Here is a 25,181-nt window from a genome sequence, read left to right as displayed (position 1 = left end):
CAAGACTCACCCACTGTGGGTGGAACCATCCCCTATGCTGGGATCACGGCCAGAACAGAGAGAATCGACACTCATCTCTGCTTCCTGACTACAGGAATAATGTGAACAGCAGCCTCCCTTTCCCTACCGTGTAGCCTGTAGGCCCTCAGGGTACAAAACAAAAAAAAAAAATTCTTTTCTCTGTAAGTTGCTTCTAGTCCACAAGAAAGTCCACTTGTCCACAAGAAAGCCAGTAAGAGATGTGCCGATGGGTGGTCACTTCTTACTCTATGCTTAGAGCTAAGGACTGGCTTGTGAACACGTGGCTACGGACCTTGCACTACTCAAGAGACGGGTGACAAGGACATGATCCTTTCATGTCAAATGAAACACCCCATGAGGACAGCTGTCTGTCCCACCATCGCTGGTGACATCTCTCGTTGTTGGACACAGAACTGGCCATAAAGCTAAGAAAGGGGTGGGGGTGGCGGGTGATGGGGTGTGAATGAGGAAGACAGAGGTCAGCATTCGCAAGAACAGCTTGCTGCTCCAGACTGGAGAAGGTCATTCGGTGTGGGAAATAGTGGAGGGATGGGAAGGAGGTGTGCACACACTCAGGTGACTCCGGAAAAGGTCAGGGAAATGGGCCCACACAGAACTACCCCTGCCCTGAGGTTCAAAGTCAGAATTAGCAAGGTTTCACAAAAGCAAGAATACTATAACCATTCCTGAGCAGAGGACAACTTCATCTTTTCGACTCTTTACATTTCTAGCAACGCTAGCAATGATTTAGCAACCTGGGTTTCCAAAGTTACCCTTGAGAGCAACACCCCTCCCCAAGGACCCCAAAAACGTCACCAACCCCCAAGGCTAACCGTTGGAAAGCCGTCTCACCATAGGACACAGACCCTGCTGGACTTGAGGATGAGGAAATGATCCCACACAGTTTCTCTGGCCCTGCAGTGCCTGCCTATAAAATCCCAGTGGCCGGGACTTCTCCCTGGTGGCTGCCCCCAACTGCGCGGCTCTGAGCAAGACTCCGGGCATCGGTCACCGTCACTCGCGGGGATTCCCGCCTGGAACAGCATTTGGACAAGGCGGAGGTTCTGGGCTGTCTGAACCCAGGGCAGTCACGTCCCACCAGTGTGTGCTCTTTCCCGGCTGTCTAATCCAATTTCCTGTGTGTATGAATATAAACACTGTTGTCTGACCCACAGTGAACTTGTAAACAGCCTGATGATATCAGCCTTAATAGATGGGGTTCCCAAGAGCAGAAGAACACGGCTACTTTTACTTCCATTGAAGATGGACTCAATTTCCACGGGATAGACATAAAAATTAATGGCCTTCGAAGGAATCAGCTTGACTGTGAGAAGAATCGAGATAACGGTATTATTGCCCAAGATCACTGCAGTCTGGGTTTTGAATGTCACATGTGGGCTGTGACCTTAATGGCCATCTTGCGGTTTCTTGGAATGAGGCCACTCTCCTGAATTCTTTGGAGTGGACAGAACATCAGTGTGACCTGGATGAACTGTCGGAGAAAAAGAGATCGCCACCAGAAAGCTGAAAGAAACTTACAGGACCATACCCAGCCCGGAAAAAAAAAAAAATCTTACAAAACTGTTATATAATCATCTCTTTTCCCAAACCACTCTTCTCTCTCCTCTCCCCCCACTCTGTCACACACATGCACGCACACACACACACACACACACACACACACACACACACACACACACACCAGTATCTCTGTATGCATCTCTCTCTCTCAGCATTGCGGATTGCACCTAGGTCCTTGCCAATGCTAGGCAATCACTGGACATGAAGCTCCAGGCTCAGCTTTAGGCTCCTGCTCTCAGAGTAGATCTGAGACAGCAGGTAGGTTCCGCCCAGTCCCACCCCATCTGTTCTGGGGTCTCTGGCAAGATCCTTTAATAGCCTTAGTCACTCAAGAACCACATCACACAGAGAGTCCAAAGAGAACCCATATGGTATGACCACACCTCCGAGGCAGGTACAAAAGAGCGGAACTGTGTGACCCTGACACAAGGAGGGAAAATGGGGTCAGCGACAGCAGCCTGATGTGTGGGGAGAGGTACAGGTGACACAGGTGACAGCTGCAGGCTGCTGGATGCGTCCACATCTGCAACATCTGGTTTCTGGGAAGTGCCCATTTGTCTAGGTTTTCTCCTGTGTAGACTGGGAGGTTGGCAGCCTGCTGAAAAGGCTCACGCCACAACCCACGGCCTCTGCCTCTGGAAGGTTCCACCCACTTCACCCCAAGGTCATGAGCGCAGAGTCCAGCCCTGGGCTGCACTCAGGACAACTTGAAGTTGCAGGTCAGCTGCAGGTCAGGAGTGCAGCAACGCAGACAGAACTAGCGGCTGACTGAGGCGAGAAATCCTAGACAGGTGTGGTGGAGCACACCTCTGATCTCAGCACTGAGGCAGAGGGATCGTGAGTTCAAAGCCAGCCCGTACAGCGAAGCTGTTTCAGAAATGCTGAGGGAGGGATCAGTTCTACAGGAGATGTAGTTTACCACAGTTTCATAAAAGTAATAAACACAAAACCTGAAGGAGTGTTTGACTCTCAGAGCCAAGTGCACAAACACAAACTACAGACAAGGACAGAGGTGCCAAGTGCTGCCAGGGGGTTGCTGAGGTGCCTGCTCCAGGACGGGACAGGCGGGAGAAACACTAACCTCCAGTGAGCCTACCCAAGCTCCTCCAGTCACCCTCCATGAGGGTTCAAGGACACACTTTCCAGCATCCACCCATGCCTCTGATTCCCAGGGTTTTACAGGGAGGGTCAGCCTAATGTTGGCTGTGTTCAGCTGCTTTGCAGACTCGGGGCCACACTGCTTGGGGTCCCCACTTTACAAACTCATACTGCATGTTGGGAACCATGGATCAATAAATCCAGGCCCATATCTCTGAGGTCCTTGATAGAGTAACTCTCTGGGAGGCGGCCTCTGGTGGTCTTGCCTCAATTGCCCTGAAACCTCAGGACATGTGAACTGACCTGAAGCCTCACGGTTCAGGGGAGCAGATGCGTGAAATGTCTAGTAGCTCTAAGAGCTCACCGGCCTGTTTCATTTGGATCTCAATATCATGCAGGGGAGATAAGGTAGGTGATAGTGGGATATTTGTTGTTGTTGTTGTTGATAATAATAATAATAATAACAAATAAACTGTTACAATACTGACTGGCAGTCTGAAATGACAAGCTTACTGAAAACCAGCACTGAGCCGGACATGCCAGTGGTTCAGACCTTTAATCCCAGCACTCGGGAGACAGAGGCAGGAGGATCTCTGTGAGTTCAAGACCAGCCTAGTCTACACAGTGAGTTCCAGGACAGCCAGGGCTACACAGTGAGACCCTGTGACAAGGGACTGGAGTTGGAAAATCAACACTGAGGAAAAACAACTACATTAGCATCGGCAGGCTGGGAGTTTGGGGTTTAGGAATATGGCAGACATGGTATTCTGAGGTGTGTGTTTAATCTCTTTTTGGTGGTAGCTGTACACAGCTCTTACTTGTACCTAGCTCTTAGAGACAGAACTTAATATACCAAGAAGGAGCCCAGAGACTTAGCCAAGAGTATAGCCATGGAAAGAATCATTAAACAGTGGTTCTCCACTTAGCTGTGTTACTTTGGGAAAGTGGCTTGACCTCTCTGTTCCTTCATCTTTCCTATGAAAGAGTTCAAAGTAAAAACACCATGAACGCAGAATAAGTGAAATAGCATGGTGGCAAAGCAAGGCCGGTGAATCCCAGGCAACACAGACAGTCCCTCGGAGTCCAGAAGAACCCAGTGCCTGGCTAGGAGTGAGTGCTTAAAATGGCAGAGAAGCAGGAACTCGGCTAACTGGGGGATCCCTCACCCCTTACACTAGACTAACAGCAGCTATGCCCCCTTTTTAAGGACAGAACACTTGAAAGCATGAGGACACAGAATCAGAACCCAGCTCCCACATTAAAAGCTGGGCAGGTCGTGAATGCTTGTATCCCAGGGCTGAAGGAGGTGAATGGGGAGTTTTGGAGGCTTCCTGAACAGCCAGCCCACCAAATTGGTGAGCTCCAGGCTCAATAAATAAGGTGGAGAGAGGCTAAGGAGGATATCCTCAGTTAACCTTGGGAATCCTCAGGTGTGTGTCTACACAAACACACACACGCACGCACACATACACAGCATCAACAGGTTTTCTGTATTTAAAAAAAAAAAGGCAGGCTCACAAACCGCTTTTCAACAAAGGCTCCCTCACAATTAAAAAGAAAAACATAACAACAGCAAAACAAATAGAAAATCAAGAATTGTGGGAAGATGACAGGACAGACCCTGGTGAGGACCACCAAGGGCCTTCCCACACTGTCAGGGTGACCAAGCAAGCACAGCCTTGTTCCCACGGCCAACCTGCCAAGGGTACATTCCTGAAAGACCTGGCCAGGAGACACAGACTGGCCACAGAACAGCCTGGGACGTGCCCAGGTGCAGGAAGCCAGACTCAGACATGTGGCCGCAGACTGGAGCGACGCCCCTTCTCATCCACAAAGTGGGCAGGGGCAGCTAACTGCCATGGGGCGCCTCTCCTGTGCTGCTGAGCGACAGGAGGCGAAGGAAGAAGATGCCGCCCCACCCCAACCCAGGTAGCAGTCTCCCAGTGACAGGCAAGGAGGAGGGGGGAGGCTCTGCTTGCTCTCTCGGTCTCCTTCAGACTAGCACCGCTGCCATCCTGCATGAACATGCCCCCTAGTTGGGCTCTGAAGCTTTCTGGTGCGAGCGCTCCACACCAAAAGCTCCTGATGACATCAGTAAAATATAGTCAGGCGGCCAGCAGCCGCCTGTACTTAAGCAAGCGGACTTTAATGAGCACAGTAAGGCCTGCAGGGCTCCGCAAATTCGGTTGTTCACGGCACAACTATTCAATGAGCACCTAACACGTGTCAGCTGGGGGTGGGGGCGGGGAGGACAGGGATGACAAGCAAACCCCAGCTTTCCCAGTGGGCGGAGACAAGGACAAAATAAAAACACCAGGCCTGCTCACTTCCGATAAGTGCTGAGACGGGAAAGCAAGAAATAAATGGAGCAGGGGAAGGGCCAACGTTGTAGACGGGTCGGGAAATGGAAGGCCTAAGAAGGTGACTGCTAAGGAGGAGATGGTCAGGAGGAAAGGAGGCTCAGAAGGGGCAAGTCCGACAAGGAGGTGTGAATCATTACTGCAAGCGAGAAGTGAGCTCTGCTGGTCAAGGGAGGCGGCACCGGGCACCAAGGTCTCGTGATTAATCATTAAGAGACTAGGTAGGAAGTGCAGGACGAGAGCGGCACCCAGGGAGATGGACCCACCCTCATCCCCAGTGCCACTGTGGGATGCCACCAACCTGTCTGGTGCTGGTAGCTAACCTCTGAACCCCAAGACACCTGGTTGGACGTCCCCACTAACACACCGCTCAGCATCAGGCCCCCTCCCCTGGCTTCCCCTCCCTTAGCTCCACAGAAGTTTTTCAGAGAGTCTCTGCAGCCAGCAGAACAGAGTGGAGGGCAGCAGGAGGCTCACAGCTTTTTGCAGGACTTAAAAGAGACTTAGTAAGACGCTACAAACAAGTTAGTCACCTATTGGTTGGACTTGATTTATTGGCTTGGCAGAAGAAGTCATTCGGGAAATATTTTCAAATCAGTGATGACCAGCATTGTAGAAGACAGTTGTGTGTGTGTGTGTGTGTGTGTGTGTGAGAGAGAGAGAGAGAGAGAGAGAGAGAGAGAGAGAGTGAGAGAGTGAGTGAGTGAGAGAGAGAGAGAGAGAGAGAGAGAGAGTCTTCTATGGACAAAGGTGCACACACTGAGCATAGCTTTCTACAGAAGTCCAAAGGTGAATTGTTTGTTTTACTGGCAATCTAATAATTAGGAAGCTTTCACAGTCAGCATAAAGATAGGGGGGGGGGGCACAGAACTCTGACTGGGCTCCAAGCCTCCTCTTTGAAGCCCTGCTCCAACAGGTCTGAGCTGTGACCTTGGGCGCATCTAAGCTTCCTTCACCTCCGGGGCCTCAGTTTTCCTTGTCTTCAGGTTACCGTGAACACTTCAAAAGAACAGACAGGAAGTGCGGACCAACTTCAAACCTGACACAGGCCAGAGCCACCCACAGTGCCGAGGCTTCACTGTGGAGGGTGGGCCAGACCCGTGTAAGCAAATTTACGAGCTAAATGCAAAGGCGGCGCAGGTGAGATCAACAACTGGCCCCCAAGTAGTAATTTGCAACCGACTACGGCATGGCCCAGCCAGGCAGGCCTTTTTGCTTTCCCAGCAAGCCTGGTTGAAATCAGCTGGTCTGAGAAGCCGCGGTGCAGGCTGACCTTGGAACCTGGGAGGCAGACTGCGTGCGAGAGTCTGAACCCAGTGAACCAGGTTCCTAGGCAGAGTTCAGACAGCAGGCTGAGGTAGGTGCTGCCTCCGAACCCCCATGAGCCGTAACCAAGCAGGCAGGCATCGCACTATGCAGGGAAGACCGGTCACAGTAGGCAGTAGTACCAGGGCTAAATGAAGGGTCATGTCCCAGAGCCGCCACAGAAAAAAGCTCACAGGTCAGGTAGCTTAAAACAGGAGAAGCTGAACCTGAAACACAGGCCTGTCGACCTGGCTCCTCGGAACATAGAGGCGGGAAGATCAAGAGGTCAAGACTGGCCACACAGGAGGATCACAAGTTCAAGGCTGGCCTGTGAAACTTAGTGAGCCCTCCATTCAAAATGAAAAGTAAAAAGACAATAGGACTATATAGCTCGGCAGCACAGTACTTGCCAAGTCTAAGTAAGTGAGGCCCTGGGTTCTATGCTCAGCACTGAAGAAAACAATAAAACAGTTTTTTCTCTCCTGAGGCCAAGCAGACCCTAACCAATGTGTCAGCAGGGCTGGCTCCCTAGGGGTGTTCTCAGGACCCCTGTCTCTGTGCCTCTCCAGCCCTCACAGCTGCACCCAGAGTGCCCTCTGCCTCACAGGTCCATCTTAAACCACAACCTATCCTCCAACAAGCCCAGACCCTATCCTCCAAGAAGGTCCTCTCCCAGGCATACAAGATCACGCTTACACATACCTTTTGGGAGATACCATTCGCCTTGTACAGTGACGAACAATCAAGATCATGATTGACCTCCAAAAGACCCGTGCACTTAGAAAGACTGCCCCTCCCACCCCGTTAGTGGTAGAACCTTGATAAGATATGTCTCATGAAAGGTCTTGGGTCACTGAAGGGGATAATGGAACCCCTGGTGCATCCTCTTCCTCCCAAATTCCATCTGGCCATGACATAAAGGAGCTTCCTCAAGTCCCTATTCCTTACTGGGTTGTCAGAAGCCCAAAGCAATGGGGCCCCAGGTCAGAGATAGAAACCTCCAAATCTGTGAGCCAAGATAACCCGTGTTCCTTTAAAGCCGACTCATCCCGGGCCAGTTGTTACAGTAGCAGACGGCTGCTGACTCACGCTGATTATGGATGAACAAGCTGCCACCGGTCAGTGCCCAGTTGCCAATGCTGCGGCAATGGGGAGGATAGCCTGTAACACAGAAGGACCCTGCTGCCCCAGCAGGAAGTGCTTGCAAAAGCAGGGTGCCCGTAGCATGGTGCGCACCAACGCTGCCGTGGCTCACATGTGGAGGCTTCCAGTTCAGATGATATTTCCCCTTCCAGGAGACACGGGAGCCTTGGAGGCCCTGTGAGGGGAGCCGTGGGAGGGGGGCGGGAGGCTGGGGTGGGGGCTGAGTAAAGGAGCAGGCTGTCGTGAGCGGGAGCGGGAGGCGACACATCGCATCGCATGGCATGCAGGCGCTGTCAGGAGCAGCAGCGGAGGGTGTGGGTGAGTCACCCAGGCAGACGGGCCACGCGCCGATCCCACAAAAGACAGATCCTCCCACCCGAGAGATGTGTTTGACTTCAGCAAAGTACGGGTTGCATGATACTCCCGACACACCCCACCTTCCTGCTCCACGCAGGCGGTGGAAGACGAGTCCCGAGGGACCCAGCACCATTCCTAGGACGTCCCCTCCAAAGCGGGCTCCTACTCCTATCCCACTCGGTGATAGGAAGAATCAGAAGTCTTGGGAAGAAGGTTCAAACTTCACAGTAGGAAGGACCCCAGCGAGGACGGGGCGGAATCTGTGATTTCGCTTGACTCTGATGGCTTTCTTCCAAGAACCCAGGCTGATGGCAAGGTGAGCCCTGTAGAGGTTCTCAGGTCAGAGAGACACCCAAACCCTAGCACCAGTTTCTAGAAAGCCCCACACCTGCCCACTTAACAGGTTCCCACAGCTACACAGACCTGGTGACTAGTCCTCGTCTCTCAAAGGTCTAGGGTGGCCCCAATGGGCTGTACCAAGGGTCATGGACAGGTGGGGCCAGCTCCCCCTGGGAGTCCAATGGGCACTTTTTAAAAGGGCCTTCCAGAGGTCCTAGCACCTTTAGGTGTGTAGTGCATCTCTCCTGCCAAGAGAAATTTCACGTTTCCTCTCGCTGCTTCGTCACGTGTTCCTCTGCTTGGGCTGTCCTGCCACCATGGTCACACTGTCCCCGCCCCAGGACTCCGCATCGGCCTCTGTATCTCAAGACTCTGGACACAGTTGATCCACAAAACCCTTGTGTGACATGGGGGCTCTGGAGACTAGAACAAGAACATCTTCAGGGGACGTCATTCCTCCTGCCACAGCGCCTGGCTGGCCCCACATTCCCACACCACACTCCTTAGACTGCCAACAGGTGTGGCTAAGCAGACCTGCCGAGCCCCACAGACACATCGTCCACCTGGCTCCTGATACCCCGCCATCACGCATAGTGACCAAGGATCACTGAGTGTCCTGGGGAACCCCCACCTCCCTGTCTCCCTCTCCTGAGCCATCATATACCCGCACTTCACTAGCCTCCCAAAAGGATCCATCCGAGATAAGGTCCGGATGCGGCACCTAGTGTGGCCTCCCTCTCTTCCTTGTTTCCCTCGCCTGGCCCAGACATTTCTCTCTCCCTTGTCCCTAACCTGTTCCATGCTGTATCATAGACATCTACTCTGATGGCTGACATCGGCTGCCAGCGTGACAGGCTCTAGAACCATCGAGAAAACAACCCTCTGGGCATGCTTTGAGGGAACTTGGAGCTAGGGACTGCAGGAAGAAGGAGAAAGTGAGCCAGGCACCGGCACCTACCTCCCGGCAGATGCTATCATGGCTACCCTGCCATGATGGACTACACCCTCAAACCATGAACCTGTATAAACCCTTCCTGCCTACCTTAAGTTGTTCAGACACTGTCACATCAACAGGACTGGTACATTTCCTTACCCATTTGTCTTCTCCCAAGGGAAACCTCAAAGGTGAGGACCATTCTCATCCACCTATGTCTAACCCAAGGTTCAATTCATACTGAGTATTCAGGAAGTGGGGAAAAGGATGGGTGAATGGAGGATGGATGGATGGATGGATGGATGGATGGATGGATGGACAGATGGATGGACAGATGGATGGAAGGACTGACGGATGGATGGACGGACGGACAGGCAAAACAGAAGGGACAAGGGAGAGAACATGGCTGAGTGCCCAACACACCTTTTAAGCTCTCTAAACACAATGTTGAGTCTAAGAAGGGAGTGGCAGGGAGACTGAATTAAGGCCACTGCCTGTGTTCAGAGAAATCAGCCAAACGGGGACCACCAGTGGGAAAGGAGCCCAAAGAATGCCCAAGAGGAAAACCCCGGCCACCAGGCAGCTGTGACCCGAGCAAGGTCAGGAACCAAGTTTCCAGGAATGGGTCACAACCAACCAGAATTAGCAAGAAGTAAAATAAGTGCAACTCTTTCAATTGCCTAGACCAACCAGAAAGCACATCTCTGTGCGTGCCACCCTAACCCCAGCAGTCAAGGCAGCGAGAGGACCAGAGTTTGAGACCAGCCTGGGCTAGTAACGAGACATTCTCTCTGTGAACAAGCAGGAAATAAATGCCAGCACTGCTTCTGGCCAGACACACCAGCAGAGACACATTCTCCAGCTTGTGTCTTGTTGACCAGAGCTAAGCATGGGTTAAGGAATTCCCAGCTTTGCAAAGCCCCAGTTTCTATATACAGCCAGCGTTATAAGGGATCTCTGAGATTCCTCGCATTTGGGTAGTCCTGCAGCAGGCAGAGCCTCCTTGGCACTGTAGAGAGGGAAGAGTCTGTCTCCCAAGACCAGAAAAGCAGCAATAACAACGCAATCCCCTGGGTGTGAACGATAATTTCAGAGCATCTTATTGTAAAAGACTTCAAGCACCAAGAAATGTTGAACACTTATACAACCACCAAAATGGCTAAAGTTGAAAGTTGATAATAACAAATGTTGACACAGATGTGAAGCAGCAAGACATCATCATACTTATTCGGGAGGCGGGGGATGAGAATGAATTGGTGCAACCAATGTGAATAATTGCTGGGCGTTAGCTCACGGCACAAGCTGCATGTGCATCGAGCCAGAGGCCAGTGGGTTCATTCCTAAGCCCGTGTCACCAAAACCCCACATGTGCTCCTTAAAAGCTGTATGCAACTAAGTCCCTAAAAATACTGCTCCCTAAAAGCCTAAGAAAGGAGACAGCTTGGGTGCTGATGCAGGTATTTATGTGTGGTTGTGTCTCTCCTTCCACCATGTAGATCCCAGGGTTCAAACTCAGCCTATCAGGCTTGGCAGCAAGCACCTTACTCTGCTGAGTCATCTCGCTAATTGCCCAAATGGTGAATTCTTCGGAGTTACATAGCAACAAAGATAAAAAAAAAAAAGACACCTTCAGCTCTGAACAGAACACGGATGAGGCTCATAAACATCATGCCGAACCAAAGAGGCCGCTAGAAAATAATTCGCGTCAATTTGTTTGTGAAACTGACTCTTAAAGGGAACCACATAGACATAGGCAGTGGTCAGGAAAATTAGGGAAGAATAAGAAGGGTGGTAACTGGAAGGGGACGCCAGAGGGCTTCGGGGTTGCGGGCCTCGGTGGCGGGTACATGGAGTGTGATAATTCACTAGGATAGTTGATTTCAATTGTGTCCTTTTTAAAATAAATAATAGGGGCTGAGGAGACAGACGGTGCTCGGCCAGCAAAGTGCCAGGTGTGTGAGCACTGGGGACCTATGTGAGCATTGGGGACCTGTGTGAGCACTGGGTACCTGTGTGAGCAACAATGGGGACCTGTGTGAGCATTGGGGACCTGTGTGAGCAACAATGGGGACCTATGTGAGCATTGGGGACCTGTGTGAGCATTGGGTACCTGTGTGAGCAACAATGGGGACCTGTGTGAGCAGCAATGGGGACCTGTGTGAGCAACAATGGGGACCTGTGTGAGCATTGGAGACCTGTGTGAGCAGCAATGGGGACCTGTGTGAGCAGCAATGGGGGTCTGTGTGAGCAGCAATGGGGACCTGTGTGAGCAGCAATGGGGGTCTGTGTGAGCAGCAATGGGGGTCTGTGTGAGCAGCAATGGGGACCTGTGTGAGCAGCAATGGGGACCTGTGTGAGCAGCAATGGGGACCTGTGTGAGCAGCAATGAGGGTCTGTGTGAGCACTGAGGGCCTGAGTTCAATTTCCGGAATCTACAGGGGGAAAAAGCAAAACTAAAGCCAAGCATGGCGGTATACACCTATAACCCCAGTACTGGGCAGGCAGAGACAAGAGGACCCCTGGAGTTCACTGGCCTGCCAGTGTGGCCCACTCAGGGAGTTCCAGGTAAGTGAGACACTCTCTTAAATAACAACAACAACAAGGTGGGTGGCACCTGGGGAGTAATACCTGCGGCTGACCTCTGACCTCCACCCACACCCACATATATAATCCACAAGCACACACCAAAAAAATAGAAGAACAGCTGGGGATACAGCTCGATGGCAGGAAATTAGCAGGAGTGGGGCTTTGAGCAGAGCACCGGGGGGAAAAAAAAACATAATTAATACTGCCACAAGGAGAGTAGGAAAGCTCGAGAGATTCCACCAGAGAATGGATACCCATGCCCGCCTCCTGGGTTCCACAATGAACACATTACGTTCTCGTTCTACTCGGCCCTGCATCGCCCGTTCCTTTATTTACTACGACTGGTAAAGGCCACTTCTGACCCGAAGCTGGAGGTTCTCAGAGCTCAGCCCACTCCCTGCGCCCCGGACGAGCCTCTGACCCCCTTTCCCAGGCGCACTCAAGTGAGCAGGCCAGCTGGGGACAAGAGCGCTCTGATGACAACAGAAGCAGGCAAACACATTCCTCTTCAGGTCCAGACCTGCCCGGCCGCACGTGCTGTCTGGGCTCTCCCTGCACCTCGTTGCTTCCCCAGGGAAGCCAATGGCAGGGGCTCACACACCCTGCTTGCTCACTGCGGGAAGTCCCGACAGCTCCCAGCATGTCCAGAGCCTTTCCAGAACTAAGAGCAGATTCCCAGTGATTGTATAGGAACAACGAGGAGGGGCTGAGGCCAGCACATGGGAAGCCTTCTATACCCGGTGGCGCTACCTGCATACAGCCCTAACTACCTGTACCTGGGTTGTACCCTACTCCTCCCAGGGGACTTCGAAGCACCTGTCTGTGCTGAACTCCCTAGCAACTGGGCAAGGGTATCTTTTCTTAGATCAAGCTTTCTTTTGGGGGGAGGAGGGGTATCTCATATTCTCTAGGTCGGCCGCAATCTCCTAAGCCTCCTGCTTCCATCTCCCAGGTGCTGGGATTACAGGCATGCAGTACCACACCTGGCTAGAACAATGGTTTGGGTTTTGGTTTTAAAATAGAAAGGCCATTCGGAGGAAGTTACACCAAAGACGGACCACGTAGAAATGTGCTTATCAGAATTTAATCTTAAAATCTGTGGATGAGTACCAGATGTCCTTCTTAGGAACCTACCAAATGACAAACTCCAACCGTGGACCAGATGACTATGTGACTTTGGAGCAGCAGCGAAGGCAATGGTGTCCCCAGCTCTCCATGACCTCGGCTGATTTCTAGGATGGTTTCTGTAGATAATCAGGTCACACCACTCACAATCGTCCTCCAAGGAAAGTTCACTTACAGGTGAGCAGCTACCAGGCCCTTGAATTCTATACAAGGACCTGAGGCTGCCAATCCCAGAAGTCAGAGCTTTCCTTCTGCAACCTCTGTTTCACTCTTGGTGATGAGGTACTCTTGTATCCAGGAAGACAAGGACACCGAAAAGAGGGAGTCTAAGCAACAGGTGTGTGTCACAGCCCTGATCAACACTGTTCCAACAACCAGAATGAGTGCACGTACACACACACACACACACACACACACACACACACACACTCACGTTCATTCACAGTGGAATATCACTCCGGCTTAAAAAAGAAGGAAACTGGAATCAGGTATGGTGGCCCTCCAGTAGCCAAGGCGGGACTATTAAGAGTTCAAGACCAAGTTACACAGTGAGACCCTGTTTTCAAAAACCGAAGGAAGGAAATCAACATATACACAGTACAACAGATGAACCTTGAGGTTGTTTTGTTGAGTGAAATAAGCCAGTCACAAGAAGCCAAATCTTGCTTAAAAGTCTCACATTCAGAAACCAAAACTAGACGGGTGAAGGGTCATAGCTGGGAAAGGCGAACGGGAAGCTGGTGTTTAACAGGACAGAAACATGGCTCGGGGGGTAAAAGCACTTGCAGCCAGCTGGGCGGTGGTGGTCCACGCCTTTAGTCCCACTCAGAAGCAGGTGAATTACTGAGTTGAGGCCAGCCTCCTGTATGGAGTGAGTTCTAAGATAGCCAGGGCTACACAGACAAACCCTGTCATGAAACCTCCCCCATCCTGACCCCCCCAACCCCCGAGAGTGCTTGGTGCCAAGCCTGACAGCCGAATTCCTCTCCAGAACCCACAAGGTGAAGGCAGAATACTGACACCCACAAGCTGCCCTCCAACCTCTGAGCTCTGTGTCAAACTCGGGCCACTCCTAAAAATACGTCACTGTCATTTTAAAACACTGTCTCGATGGAAGAGTTTCAGGGGGAAGACGTCAGGCCCGGCTGAAGTCGGACAGTGAGTGAGCGGAAGCCTAAGGGGCTATGCACGACATCAACAGTTAAAACAGCTGGGCCCAGCCGAGGATGGAACGGGCCCTGCAGCCCAGTTAGACAGGGCCACTCAGTGCTGCAATGTTGCACCATTTCCAGGCTGGGCCACCTTGGGCAAGTCACTTCACCTCTCTGACCTCGGTTTCCACAGGAGTTGTGGCTGTGGCCGCCATGGCGCACTGACTCAAGATTTCCTGGCAACCCAAAGAAGCTGGTAAGCCTGCAGTTAGCACGACAGATGTCCCCTGCTTGGTTAACTTGCCCAAGACCACTGGCTGGGGCATGGCAGGGTCCAGCTGGCCAAGGAACTCCGATTCCACGTTCTCTCTGAGTCTGTTTGTCCCTCCGAGCTATGATAGGCCAGCCATTGCCTGGGTTTTTTGCTTCATGTCTCCCTCAGAGACCATGGAATAGGACCTCCATACATGTGTGCTGGGCAATTAACTCAAGATGGGGCTGACACTGGCATCTTGTACACAAGGGGGTTCTGCCACTTCTCCAGGGGCTGCTGCAGGTCCCCAGACCTGGCCTGTGGCAGACCGTTGCTCTCCTGGTACCAAGGAAGTCACAGCTAACAGGGCGGACAGACAAACTCACCAGGATGTTTGTGCATAGAGGCTACCCATAGGCACATGCTTACACACCCGGGGACACACCTAGGACTGAAGGACACTGGGTAAGAGAGGTTCACCGCAGCATGGGAGGAGGTGCGTTCACTATGGACAGAGCGGGGGTGACAAGCTGTATGTAGTGGGGGTTCCAGCCACACTCATACTCCCCTGGCGGGGGGAGGCACCACAGCAGTTAAGGGTCAGTCGGGGAAATAGGCACAGCGGTCCCCAAACTAGAAGTTCGTCCTCACCATTCTTTTCCAGACAGCTCAGCCTGGAGGCCACTGTGCCCTCTGAGGGAGGGGCTTGGCAGTGGCCTATGTAAAGCAAACATAGTTGGATGGGTGGCTGTGGGAACTCGAATTTGTTGGGTTGGCTTAGTCAGCCACCTGGCCAGAGCTCAGGGAAGCTGGAGGTGGTGCAAGGGAGCCCTGCGTTTGAAGCCAGCCCAAGTGGAGGCAGGAAGGCTGCCAAGCCCACCCAGTGGCAGTGGGTCGATGGTGGGCTGTCCCTGGAATGGACTGAGATGGCAGAAGAGCTATTGGGTAAGGGCAAAGGTCTATGGGAGAGTCCTGCCTAGCATTCATGCGGCCCTGGGTGCAATGCCAAAAGGAGCTAAATCCCTAGGAACTGATGATCTTGAACACTCACACAGAGGTAAACTGGGGGTATACCTGAAAAGTATAGCTAACATACTCAAATAGGAAAATGGTTAAGATTGAGACTACTATGATCTTCTGTGTGTGTGTGTGTGTGTGTGTGTGTGTGTGTGTGTGTGTGTGTTAGGGAGAGAGAGAGAGAGAGAGAGAAGGGTGTGTGTGTGTGTGTGTGTGTGTGTGTGTAACGTAAAGATCCACAGTACATTTTCAAGGGGCCCTGGAGGCACGGGGGGAACTGGACGTGATCACTGAGGTAGCAATACCTTTTCCATGGATACCTTACTTATGTTTGAAAGGAATTAGAAACAGCAGAATGCTACCAGTAATCAGGTCCGGAGGTGGAGATGTTTTAGCATCTTTAGCAAACATGGAAACAGTTCAACGGTGGCTGCACAGCACAAGTAAAGGGAGGGTGTCATTTGTATTTTCAGTTTTCAGAATTGGTGAAGGTGATGTAGTCTAACCCGGCCCCCGGTGCTGGTGGCAGCACCCTCCTGCTGAGAACCAGGGCACCCTGGCCCTGCTAGAACATCAACCCTGGCTTCTGCATCCCCTGGGCCAAGGAGAGACCTCACCGGGCCAGAGCAACTTCTACGTGCCCTACCCAGGCCTTCTTTTCCACAGCGGGCACCTGGGGTCCAAGTCCCTTCAAGGGAGGGGACAAGCACCACAGCATTCAGTCAGCTTTCCCTCCTTTCAGATTCAATCTAGATGAGGGGCTGAGGACAGGGTCCACCCACCAGCCATGCTCCAGGAGCCCAGTGACATCATCGATCACCAGTCGGAGCTGCTGATAGGCCAGAGAGTAGTGTTGCCACGTGGGACAGACAAGCTTCCAGCTGGAGGCTGAGACACCGGGCACTTCTCATCTAGCCCAGGGGTACCCGGGACCAGATGGTAGTCTAAATCCACCCCTCCGCTATAAATTGACCCTGGAACTCACGGAACCCCACAGATTCATTGTCTCCTTCTCCCTCATAGATACAAGGCGGCGTATCTCCCTGGACCTTGCCCTGCTCTGTAACAGACCCCCCCACCCTTCCATAGAGACGCCCATCTGTCCACTGATAAAGCCATTAAGGAAAGAGTGTATTGATACTGACTACACCCGGCTGTTTGTCTTGATCTCAGTAAGTTCCTGAGGAAGAAAAAGATTCTGGGAAGGCCTACCCACCCCTAACTCCGGCCATTTTGAAATCCTGATGCAGACGTGTAGGGCTGAAAAGTCATTCGTTTTCTGCTAACTCAGTTACCTCGTACCCACTTGCAAGTTAACAATCCAGAGGTCAGAGAAGCCTCCCTTCCAGAGAGGGACTTTTTGAGAGGGTTGCCACAGACCAAGCCTGCAAGGCTCAAACACGAGCTACCCATGCCCGTCCCAGCTGAACTGTTTGGGCAGACAGGCGCCTCTTCCCTCTGGAAGCAGAAGCTGTCCTGTGCAGCCTGTCCTTCCACTAATCAGCAATGAAATTTCTGACAGGCAGCTGGCTTCTGCACTCGCCCCGGTACATGGCAATCATGGGGGCAGCTCTGGTTTCTTGCCGGGAGGCGGCTGGGGGAGGAGAATGAGAAGCCACCAGATAACTGAAACCTCGGTTGTCTTCCTGCCACTGCGGACCATCACCATAGAAACCACATCCTGCCGCTACCATGGCAACCATGCAGTACCAGCCTCTTCGCAAGCAATGATGCAGAGGCCACTCAGGAAAGCTGCTGCAAGGCCTTGGTGCTGAGTGTCCTGCGGTCCCCGTCATGGGGCCAGGAAGTGACAGCAAAGAACCTTCCAAGTGATGCAGTTGAGAGTTTAAAAGCTTACTTCCTGCTTGTTAAGGACTTTACCCCCCACAGCCCCGAATTAAATACGTCCCAGTTCCCTGGCAAAAGCATCAGTTAGGAAGCTGGGGGATGGGACAGGACACCGGGCTTCTTCTGACCATGGCTGTGGCTGAGGTGAAGAGGACGGGATACTAGGGAGAGAGGGTGGGAGGGGCTCGCCTCGGTAAAGGTGCACACTTGCTTCAACCATTCTACAGGGTCAGACACTGGGGGCTTAGGCCCTTCCAGAAGGAAGGCTCTATCCTCCCAGCCCTCCTGACGAGCCTGATTTCTAACCTCATTTCAAAGGTGAATGGAGCTCAGAGAGTCTATATGATTTGCCCAGGGGATGGGGTGGGGAGAAGGGTGTCACATAACATAAAGGGCTGGGCTGTTTTTCTCTCCAACGATCAGGCCCTGAAAATTTCTAGCTAGCACGGTTACACTCGATACAGAGTCTCCCAGCTTATTTAAAACAGCCAGCGTTGACTTCTTAATAAGTGTAATTTTAATTAAACATTCACGGCTGCTCCATTGAGAGGACTCCGCGTGTCAGGCTTTATGTTTGTTTCTCCCACAGTGGAGACCATGACGGGTATGAAAATGGCGGCTCACAGACATGAGTCTGTCCGAGGGCACACAGCAGGTAAGAGGCAAATGTGGGGTATACACACCTGGCAACAGAGCTCCGCAGATAACAATAACACAGAGACCACTCGGGATGAGGCCAGGTGGCCAACACTGTTCCTAGAAACCTGGCAACAGAAACAAGCAGCAGCATGCATGTATACAAACTCACACAGACACTACACACACAAACTCACATGTCATACACATTCACACGCTCTCACACATACACACTACACACACAAATTCACATGCTTTACACACTACACATGAGCTCTCTCTCACACACTACACACACAAACTCACATGCTATACACACTACACACGAGCTCTCACACACTACACAAACTCACATGCTTTACACACTACACACGAGCTCTCTTTCACACACTACACACACAAACTCACATGCTATACACACTTACAAGCTCTCTCACACACACTACACACACACAAACTCACATGCTATACACACTCACAAGCTCTTTCTCACACACTACACACACACAAACTCACATGCTATACACACTCACAAGCTCTCTCTCACATACATACACACTTCACACACACACACTACACACACAAACTCACATGCTATTCACACCCACACAAGCTTGCTCTCTCTCTCTCTCACACACACACACACACACACTACTACATACACACATACATACATACATACCCTGCACCTGAGCACAGTCTCCCTAACTGCACCTGTATCACCCCACTGCTGCAGTCCCAGGCACAAGGCCAGCTTAAGGTCCGCTTTAGTCACATCACCTCTGGTCATGGCCCTTTGGTATGGGCAGACCTTCCAGGTCCCACCTCATCTCCCTCTGAGGGCTTGAGGAAAAGGCATGAGCACCTCTGAAAGCCTCTTCCAGCACTTCACACATGTGAAACTTGCTGTTTTTTTTTTACACTAGCGTGTGTGTGTGTGTGTGTGTGTGTGTGTGTGTGTGTGTGTGTGGTGTTTTAAAGCCACAGTGTGAGGTAAAGGACAGCAAAGGAGTTGGTTCTCCTCTTCCACCACATGGGGCCTGGGGACTTAACTCAGGCCCTAAGGGCTGGTAGCTGGGGCCTTGGCCCCTGAGACATCTTGGCTAGTCCCTGAAGCTGGTTTTGTTGTTGTTGTTATTGATGGTGTTGGTGGTGGCACCACACAGTCAGATGGTGGCCACTTCTGATTTACCCTAATGTCTAAGCTACACAACAACCCCACTTTAAGACTAAGAAGTGAGTCTCGGGGAAGTTCAGAATTGCCCGAGAGAAGAACAGGAGGCGGAGACGACTCAAGTTCCCTTCCCTGGCTTCAAAGCTCAGGGTCCTTTCCGTCCCCTCGCCCACGCAGTCCCACACAGTCGCCACTCTGGAGGCCTCTGGAGGGCAGCGCTGGTACAAATGCCTGGGAATACAAACCTGAGAACAAGCCTCTGCTGGCTGGAACATGAGTGAGGGTCAAGGCTGTGTGGGAGCCGCCCAGATTCTGCTCCCAAACTGAAGGGTGGGTGAAAGGGGTAATCACGGATTACATACAAATGGACCGTCTTCTAAACTGCTTTAGCCCCGTTGGCTGGAGCTCCCTGGGGATGGGGTAAGGGATGCTTACGAACTGTGCGAGTGGGGTTCATAGCGAGCACACCTGTATAGACACACCTGTATAGCTATAGCATACCTGCACTCAGCAACCTAGGTGGCCACTCCAGACCCATTCCTTCCCGTGCCTACCCAGTTCCTTGGCCAAGATGTAGTCCGGCCGGGGTCCCATGGGGACTTTGGAAGCCAGCTCCTCCCAAGCCTATGGTTGGTCTCCAGGAAGGTTAGGGTGCAGGTCAGGACGTCAAACGATCCCACCCCGGAAGGCCATGGTCATCACTCACCATGCTGACACTTCCTAGTTTTCAGCTCTGCGCATCAGCAAAGGGACAGGTAAGCTGACCCTTAGCAAATGGTGGGACACAATTTCAAGACGATGACAGACAGACCTGCTGTCCTTCGTTGTCTTCAGATCTGAGAGAGAGCTGAGGAGGAAGTGCTGGCATGAGGCAATCCACAGGCTTTGGCCCTAGACACTTCAAAGCAGTCTCAAGAAATAGCACGCTCCCGACTCCAGCCTTCCAGACAGAGAGCGGGGTGCCTTCCAATAGCCACGTGACCCACCTCTCCTACATCCAAAACACACAAAGTGCACACACAGTCAACCACAGTGGCACAATGGGACCCCTGGCATTCGCTTTGCCTACGAAGAAATTCCACACCTTCACCCACGTTCATTTTCCTAGAAAATCCTCCACCAAGAAGAGGTTCCCGTGGCCAGGGCAGGAGGTCAGTCCTGAAATAGACGTCTCACACCACTGCCAACTTTGTGCCATAGCTACGTCTTTCTTCCAAGCCTGTGGAGAGACTTGGAGCTCCAAAACTGGCATTCCCAGGGGATGGGATCATTTCCGACCAATGCCCCAGAGAGTCACCACTGCCCTGGAGTTCCGGGAGAAAACATTCCGACTCCCTAGGGCAGACAGGGGAGACTCCAAGGGCTTTGCTTCCCCAAGCAGCTTGTAATCTGTTAGGCAATTACAGCAAATGGGATGGCTATTAGTAAAATTCAAGTAGCACAGAAACAGGAAGGGGTGAAAAGCCCAGAGTGCCTTGGCCTCTCCCCAACTCCTCTCTTGGCCCCACTTTCTCCCCAGAGATCGCCCCTCTTGCCAGCACCAGGTGTTCTCTCAAGGCCTTTGTTAGGCATTTATACCCCTGTCAGGTACCTTTGTTCAACACTTTTGTATAGTGACAAGTCTTGAAGAATGGCAGATGTTGGGCACCTACACACAGAAAGGCATGTTAGTCGTGCCTCATCATTTACCACTGCCACATGCTGTTCCGCTGGGTATACATGCGTCCTACAGTGTACCCTCCTGGGCTTTCGTTAGCAAGCTTGACCGCCATTTTCTTTCCTGTTGAGTTCCAAGCATTCGTTAAAATAAAACAAACGAGTGAACATTGTGTTTTAGCGGTGTGCGTGATTGAGTGCACGTATGTGCACCATGTGCATGACTGCATGCATGTATGCATGTGCACTGTGAGCATGGAAGAACTCGCAGGTGGCAGAAGAGGCATCGGATCCCCTGAAACTGGAGTGACAGGTGGTGGTGGGGAGCCGCCACGTGGGTCCTGGGAACCAAACCTAGGCTTCCATAAGAGCAGCACAGCTTTGTATCTGCTCCTTCCCTGTGCTTTTAGCACCCCGGGGCATGCATCTCTGGCCTCACAGGCATTCCTCCAGGAGGATGCTCAGAAGCTTAGCTACCTAAGGCCAGGCATCCAGTCATAGCTGTGACATCAGTGAACACGCCAGCCTTGCCTCTGACCCCATGAAAGCCACAGCTTACTTAAAGACAGCTCAAGACACCATCAAGTCAGAGGGGGGAAAGTCACAGTGGGACCCAAGAGGAACCGGGGCCCAGATCAAAGGCCCAGCCAACAGCGTTAACACGGTGGAGAGGGCGACAGAATGAGGGATTCCAGGCTTGGGATACAACATGCCTGCAGAGATCAACAGGTGAAGAGAGAGGATCATCCGGGCACAGGAAGTCCAGCGGAAAGTTGGGGACGGTGCTGCGCAGCCAGAGGGTAGAAAGGTGAGGAGACATGGGCTTGATCTGTATCGCTGAGGGAGCCTGAGAGAGTCAAGAATGAACAACCCACCTGAGCTGCAAGCCCAGCCTGCAAAGACAGGCCGCAAGGAAAGCCCACGTCAGCAGGTCGGCAAGAACTTTCAGGAGTCTCCATGCATGGCAAATGGCAAAGGTTAAAAGAACAGATGGTCCAGCTGGATTCAGGTGACAACCAACCACGTAAAAGCCAACCATAGCATCTTCACTGGCTGGGTCAGCCAGGGTCCAACCATCCACTTAGACACTGAAACTATTGGACATTAACTATGGGAAGTGGTTACATGGGGGAATAAAGTCACCAGAATCGAAAAAGGGGACAATGAGAAACCCAGAGAGGAGCAGGCAGAGGCTGCTCACACTCCTGGGCTGTTAGGACTGAGAGAAGGGGTGGTGGTACTGGGGGAACCCAGCAGCAGACAGGCCTCAGAGGAGAAGCCCGGGGAAGCTGAGCTGCTGCTGCTGCTGCTGCCGCTGCTGCTGCTACTGCTAACTGAAACTCTGCAAGCTTCCTGCTGGCTCAAGCTGAACCAGGCAACACAGGTGTCTGGACCCAGGCTGCACTGGCCAGCCTGGGCTACAGGCGGCAATCATAGAAAGACCATGAAACAGACCCAAGGGTGGTTGCACACACACACCTCTGGGACTACAACAGTGCCTGGTGGAGCACACACATGATGGAAACCGGGAGAATGAACGACACGAGTGGGCTTCGCTTCAGACACACACAGAGACACATGTGATGGAGATTAGGAGAGTAAATAACACAGGTAAGCTTCACACACACACACACACACACACCATTTCCTAAGACTGGCTTCAAGAGGCTTGATTTCAGACTAAATGACCCTGCAGGAAAGCTGTATACAGCAGTACCGTAGCTCATCCCTAACACTCAGCCTACAGAGCCTACCTGGTTGCTGCAACCCTGCAGCCATTTCTCACGCGTGCAGATTGTGTGCAAAGCCATGTCAGAGCTCCACAGAGACCTTCCCATGCTGTCCTCACGACAGTCCCACTCTACGGTTAAAGAAATGAGCCTTCTTCGCCCAGGTCAAGTCATCTGTCCAAGGCAGCAGACCAATGAGTAGCGCTTACTGTAAATAACCTGCTTCCAAAACTCACAGGCCTTCCCACAAGTCAGCCTTGGCACTCGGGCTGAGTAACCCTTTCTCCCACTCAGACATTCTAGAAGCTCACTGCACCCTCATCCTCTGGGAGTGGGCATGTAGATCCCTCAAAGCAAGTTCCCAGGCCTCATTCCTCCGTGCCCGCCTCAGCCCGAAGTGCACAAGGCAGAACACCTGCTGGCCTCCCACAGCACCAAGCATAAATCCATTCCTCAAATAGAGCGGAAGTGTCGCCGGCTGGTAGCCTCGTCTCTAGTAAGCGAGTGAAGTCAGTCTCCATAAACACAGTTATTTTGGAGGTGGACGTCCTCAGAACACTGAGCACGCTGGTGGCAGGGGCTTGGGTGTTTGTTTGTCGCTGTTTTTAAACTAGCAGCAGTCGCTACAACAGAGGCATCGTCATCTGTTTGGGGACCAGAAGACCGAGACTTCCTCCAGCCCCACAGTGGCGCTGGCCAGTGGAGCCAAAAAACGGCCAGCCAGTTCCAGAGATTACAAAGTAAATGCTGTGGCCAGCACAGCAGTGCAAAGTGTAGGACAGGGCAGCCCAGGCCGACCCCCAAAGGTTTAGAATGCTAGACTCACACCACAAAGTCGCACTAGCCAGGACATGGCTAGAGCCCTGTAAAACAGCTAGCCCAGAAATGGGGGCTGCTCCTCTCTGGGAAACAGCCAGCCACTGTAGAGCGATCAGGTGGGAAGCTCTGTTCCCTGATCAGTGAGCTGTGTGTGACCCCACGGAGGCGTCCCAATTGCTGCAGCAAAGGATCAAAGACCAGCCTCATGTGAAGCCAGCCTCCCTGGAGAGTCTCGGGTTGGAGAGGCCTCCAATCCGGCCAGGTGGTGGGATGGATCATCTTTCAGCCGACAGCTGTTTCCGGAACACCTACTAGTTAGTGGGACTCAGGCCACCTGATCCGGCCTGCCTCCTCTCCGGGGGGCCTCTTCCCTGGGAACCGGCAATGAAGCTGGAGGGGACGGGGTGCCTACAAAAATCCCGGTGGAGGGAAGCCCCCACATCCAGGGTCCCCTAGACAGTGGCGAGGGCAGATAATCCCTACACGCAGGACCTTACTTACCCCTAAGAAATTGTAAATGATAAAAGGAAGGGGTGTGCTCATTACCCTGGCTTGAGCATTACACATATATACGCATGAACACCTTACAGCGTACTCTTTAAGTATGCGGTTATTATGCACCACCTGAAAACTAAGTAAACAGAACTCCCATTTCCAGAGAATTCCAACCGGCTAAGCATAGAAAAGAACAAAGAAACAGAATCAAAGTGTAAGGATCCACTGGCCAAAAACAACCAGTGATCCCAAAGTAGTTTACCTGGAACAGACTGGAACTTACTATACATAAATCCCTGAAATTGTTCTGGTAGCAGAAACCTAAGAACATGAGCAGACCTCTGGAAGGCCCTACCAACTTAGCTGCTGCGGCTAAAACGTGATGTACAAGGGAAGAAAGGCCTCCTTGATACTTTTTCCGCCCATGCTGAGCGTCAGGACAGCCAAAGATCCAGCCAGGGGAAGCCCATGTCAGGATGACCCCTCTCAACCTAACGTTTAGGTTGAGATGTTACCCTAAATGTAACCCTAAAGCGGCCTTACGGTATCTGCCAGGTTCTGCAATTGCTCAAGAGGTACACCAATGCACCGGTAATGACCGCGAAAACACCAGCGGAGAAACTGTCGGTAATGCTGCTAACAGATGGGTTGCTAACCACATTCAGAGGGCCGACAGACGCAAGGAACCCCGGAGTGATTCCTGCCAAGGGTCAAGCCTAATATTTTAACACAAACTGACCAGTGCTTTATATGAACAATCTCCAAAGGAGATAAAATATGAGTCATAAGAGGCGAGTTTAAGTTCTGTGTGAAAGCCACTTTCTTTTTAGTGTGTGTGTATTGGGGGGGGGGTGCATGTTTATGTAGTAATGTGTGTACACATATGTAGAGGCCAGAGGTAAACAACTGGTATCTTCCTCTCTTGCTATCCACGTTTTTGAGACAAGGTCGCTCACTGAACCGATTCACTCATTTAACAAAAAGAAATGGCCATTGAGCTCCAAGGAGTCCACCCCCATATCCCCACCCCCAATATGTGTGCGGAGGATTCGAAGTCAGGTCCTCATGCTAACACAGCAGGCACGTGACTGGCTCTACCGTCCCCTCAACCCCTAGCAGCTGCAGTTACATATTGAACAAGTAAAGCGAGTTACAATACAAGCTTTTTACCCCAATATAGAAAACATGTTATCATCACTATATGCAACTAATACAAAAAAAAATAAGATAGATTGATAAGGCTATTTTTTTCTATACAAAGATCTCTAAAATCTGCCGTCTAGTTGTAGTGTTAACACATTTCCGTTAGGACCACCCACATCTCCAGAGTTCACAGGTCACAGGAGGCTGGGGATTGTGGAACTGTATAGCACAGGTTGAGAGCTAGAAATTCACAGGAAATATAAGGCTCAGAGGAAGTGTTTAAGGACACCATGAGGAAGGCATCAGCCAGGCCTCCATAAGCCTGACTGGAAAGGTATTTTAGAGTCCTCGAGAGTCTTACTAGACAGACATGCAACGACAAACATATGTGGGTCCCCACCACTCACCAG

General features: G+C 51.9%; 1 protein-coding gene and 1 long non-coding RNA gene across 2 annotated transcripts in view; one reads left to right on the top strand and one right to left on the bottom strand.

The window, feature by feature from the left end:
* Cmip (c-Maf inducing protein) overlaps positions 1-25,181 on the bottom strand; it is a 194,232-nt gene that overhangs the window by 116,793 nt on the left and 52,258 nt on the right. The gene's annotated exons all lie outside the window — the stretch shown is intronic.
* Positions 14,876-17,670, top strand: LOC146890171 (uncharacterized). Its single transcript, XR_015735945.1, has 2 exons — positions 14,876-15,198; positions 16,013-17,670. It is a non-coding gene; the product is annotated as an uncharacterized LOC146890171 (long non-coding RNA).

This window comes from Myodes glareolus, chromosome 22 (assembly GCF_982192425.1).
Source record: "Myodes glareolus chromosome 22, mMyoGla1.1, whole genome shotgun sequence".
Taxonomy (NCBI): Eukaryota; Metazoa; Chordata; class Mammalia; order Rodentia; family Cricetidae; genus Myodes; species Myodes glareolus.
Note: the sequence above shows the minus strand (reverse complement) of the source record. Positions and strands in the feature narration are given on the sequence as shown.